Raw genomic sequence first — 4,834 nt, 5'->3', positions numbered from 1 at the left:
CCTCAAATCAAAAATTACCGTTGTCTTTGAGAATGTGATGGTGGGTTCATTGTATATAAGAAAAGATGGGATGGTCACGGCTGGAATACCAATTATCATAGGTACATACATATATACAAATATTAACATTCACACATACATACTTGCATGCTTGCTAGTGACTGATGTAACTGATCCGAGGCCGAGAGGTCCGCCCACAGCAGCCACAAGGAAATGTTTACTCTGTGCTTGACTCCGCCTTGATTCAGCCCTTCCGTCGGGCTCTTCTCTCTTCTCAGCTAACAAGATGGTATGCCTCAAATGCTCTGGAAGCTTGCTGGATGGTGCAGCGCCAAGCATTGTGGTCAGCAGCCTAGGTGGTCCACATGGTGGTGGGGGTGATGTTAGAGTCGTTTTTTAGCATGTCTTTGTATACCGCTTTATGAGTGCACTGCTATATTGACAGTATAGAGTACAATCTTTGGCAAGCGATGGTCCGCCATTCTGAAGACATGTCCCGTGCATATATATATGTATATATATATATATATATATATATATATATATATATATATATATATATATATATTTAAATTTTTGTTGTGCAAGATTTTCTATGTAAAGTCGTGTGTTGAAACAGATATTGTTATATTTCGGAATGGTCACATTGCCAGTTTAGCCAATAAAAATACAAAATGGCTGATGGTTAGTAAGGAGAGACACAAATAAGAAAACAAAGGACCACTGATGCGGTCACAGGAGTGTGACGAAAGAACTCTGGCCGAAATAAGATTAAGACTAATGTAAAAAATAAATAACACTGAAGCAAAATAACACCAAATATATAGTGCGTGTGTTTTTATTGACTAAAATGGCAATATGACCATTCCGAAATATAGCAATATATATATATATAATATATATATATATATAAACATACGTGTAAAGATAGATATATCGAGGACAGTAGATGGAAAGAAAATTACCGCAAACTAAATCAACCAAATCAAAATACAATCGACCTGGTATTGTTGTTTGGATATACAGGTTAAAAGTATGATTTGTTGTGAAAGTCAGCTGCCTAATTGATTTCAGTGAGGTGAGAAAAATACAGGAAGAAAATATCTATGAGTCTGTGACGAGGAGTCTGCAAATCCAATCCTCCAAAATATACGCTTAGCTTTACGTAGAATGGAAGCACTCCGTCGGTTACGACGACGAGGGTTCCGGTTGATCCGAATCAACGGAACAGCCTGCTCGTGAAATTAACGTGCAAGTGGCTGAGCACTCCACAGACACGTGCACCCCTAACATAGTTCTCGGGGATATTCAGCGTGACACAGAGAGTGACAAGGCCGGCCCCTTGAAATACAGGTACAACAGAAACAGGAAGTAAGAATGAGAGAAAGTTGTGGCGAAAGAGTACAGCAGGGATCACCACCATCCCTGCCGGAGCCTCGTGGAGCTTTTTAGGTGTTTTCGCTCAATAAACACTCACAACGCCCGGTCTGGGAATCGCAACCGCGATCCTATGACCGCGAGTTCACTGCCCTAACCACTGGGCCATTGCGCCTCCACTACGTAGAATATTATTGGAGTTATAGGATATATATTACGCCGTCAAGTATGACATTTGTAGAAACGTAAAAAAGTTTGCTAATGTTTTATAAATACAAGGAATACTTTTATTCATCAAAGTATGTACCAATATTGTCAATACACTTTTGCCATTTCAGCGGTAGATTGTCCAACTCGAAACTGTAAAAGCCTGGAACAATAAACTCTTGGAAGGCCTGTTTTACAGCATCGTCGGAATTAAAAATTTTTCCTATGAAAAAGTTATCCAAATTCTGGAAGAAGTGGTAGTCAGTGAGGGCAAGATCAAGGGAGTATGGTGGATGATGTAGAACTTCCAACTTCAACTCCTGTAGTTTCGCCAATGTCATTTTTGCGAAGTGTGGATCTGTTGATAATCTAGGCTGGGTTTTTTTTTGGGGGGGGGGTTTGTAAGTTTCTGCATCATTTGGTCCAGTTGGCTGCAGTATACTTCGGCTGTTATTGATGAGCCAGGTTTAATGAAATCATAATGGATCACACCTGCGCCAGACCACCAAACACACACCATCAGCTTCTTTTGATGAATTTTGCTTTTTAGACTGTGTTTTGGTGGTTCGTCTTTGTCCAACCATTGTGCTGAACGTTTACGGCTGTTGTATTGGATCCATTTCTCATCACATGTTACAATTCGATTCAAATATTATTCATTTTTGTGACGAGAAAATAGCGTAACGCAGGCTTCCAAACGTTGCTGTTTCTGATTTTCATTGAGTCCATGTGGAACCCACTTATCCAACTTTTTCGCGTCACCGATTTGAACTAGGTGTTTGCTAACACCAAACAACAACGATAATTCACGGGCACATTGAGATAGATCTGACTCGACGGTGGCTTTCAGTTCGTCATTATCCACCTTTGTTCCTGGTCGACCGCGTTGCTCATTTGTGAGGTCAAAATTACCAGAAAGAAATTTTGCAAACCAATGTGATACTGTCTGCTGTGTAATAACATTAGAAGGAAATATTCCATTAATACTCCGCGAGCTATCTGTGATGCTGTATTTCCAAGAAAGAACTCAAATTTCAAAACTGTACGAATTTCCGATTTATCCATCTCCAAACAAAAATAGCAAAAAACGATTTATAAATACTTTATAAATCGCAAAATGGGTTAGAATAAAGAAATAGATGTGTCAGCTTTCTAACAAAAAAATAAAGTTTGTTAAAATATAATAATGGCGCAAAATGAGCAGCTGTCAAAGTTTCCCATATACCTTACTTCACATTTCATACTTGCCGACCTAATACAAACCAACCTGAATCAGAGTTTGGATGAAGTTGGATCCTTGAAAAAGGAACGTAGCTTCATAAATTATGTTGTATAGATGATCACGATAGCTGGGGCAACAAAAATCTACAAGAATTTAAAATTTAAAGTGTGAATGGTTGCATAAAGGGTGGTGAAAATAACACGACCACAGGCATTTTCTTTATAAGACTACCACCGAGTAAGTGACCGACCAAACTTAACTCTAAAACGATAACCAGGAAGTGAATCGTATATGCACATATACACATATTCATAGCTAGCATGCAATGACATACAATATATACTGACAAATAGATATACAAATACATTTATATATGGAAGCACTCCGTCGGTTAAGACGACGAGGGTTCCGGTTGATCCGAATCAACGGAACAGCCTGCTCGTGAAATTAACGTGTAAGTGGCTGAGCACTCCACAGACACGTGTACCCTTTGAAATACAGGTACAGCAGAAACAGGAAGAAAGAGTGAGAGAAAGTTGTGGTGAAGGAGTACAGCAGGGATCACCACCGGAGCCTCGTGGAGCTTTAGGTGTTTTCGCTCAATAAACACTCACAACGCCCGGTCTGGGAATCGAAACCGCGATCCTATGACCGCGAGTCCGCTGCCCTAACCACTGGGCCATTGCGCCTCCACTGACTTATATATAATTTATACCCTAAATCATATTAGTTACCTTAGCCTGTAAGTCATCTATACAACAAGATTTAGTTGAATAAACAACAGCCTTTCAATGCCTCCATAAAATAATGTTGCAATGACTTTGCATTATATTAGAAATATTAACAAATAATTATAATAAAATGTTTGATTCGCAACGATTAAATCATTGGATAAATGCATCATGGTTCTAAATGTCTTTTATATATTAATTCAGCATATAAAGTACTTAATTAAAATTTGTCTGTGTATGTGTGTGTGTTTGTCCCCCTGCCATCGCTTGACACCCGATGTTGGTGTGTTTATTAAGCCCCTCGTAACAAAGCGGTTCGGTAAAAGAGACCTATAGAATAAGTACTAGGCTTACAAAGAATAAGTCCTGTTGTCGATTTCTTCGACTAACAACCTTTAAGGCGGTGCTCCAGCATGACTGCTGTCAAATGACTGAAACAAGTAAAAGAATAAAAGAATAAAAGAATATGGGACAGTGGTAAAGGTCTCTTTCGTTTATTGTACCGCCTCATCGAGAACAATAAAAGAAGGTTCGAGTGGTTGACGCCATTTTTATTTCATCAGCAATCAAATATTCTACACATTAATGTCGCAGTGAAATACTATTTATTGTTACTGTTTTACAGTTTTTGATTTAATTAAATTAATTTGCATATTGAACACATTTTCAAAAGTCAGTTCTATTGTATGTGTGCATATTTGAGTGTATTCGTGTGTGTTTGGGTGTTTATGTATGTGTGTGGGCGAGCATTCTCTTTCTCTTTACTCTTTTACTTGTTTCAGTCATTTGACTGCGGCCATGCTGGAGCACCACCTTTAGTCGAGCAAATCGACCCCGGAACTTATTCTTTGTAAGCCCAGTACTTATTCTATCGGTCTCTTTTGCCGAACTGCTAAGTTACGGGGACGTAAACACACCAGCATCGGTTGTCAAGCAATGCTAGGGGGACAAGCACAGACACACAAACACACACCCACATATATATATATACATATATACGACAGGCTTCTTTCAGTTTCCGTCTACCCAATCCACTCACAAGGCATTGGTCGGCCCGGGCTATAGCCAAAGACACTTGCCCCAGGTGTCCACAGTGGGACTGAACCCGGAACCATGTGGCTGGTTAGCAAGCTACTTACCACACACGCCACTCCTGCGCCTATTTCCTTCTTTTTCTATCTTCTCTTTCCTTTGAAACGAAAGAAAGAACAGCAAAAAAGAACGACGGAAAAGGAGAGCAAGTTGTTACAATAACGGATGGAGGTGTTTAGGTGATGTATTTCGTATGTTTAAGAAA

The sequence above is a fragment of the Octopus sinensis genome, unplaced genomic scaffold, assembly GCF_006345805.1.
Source record: "Octopus sinensis unplaced genomic scaffold, ASM634580v1 Contig18705, whole genome shotgun sequence".
NCBI classification, from domain to species: Eukaryota; Metazoa; Mollusca; class Cephalopoda; order Octopoda; family Octopodidae; genus Octopus; species Octopus sinensis.
The sequence above is the reverse complement of the archived record's forward strand: the minus strand, read 5'-3'. Positions refer to the sequence as shown.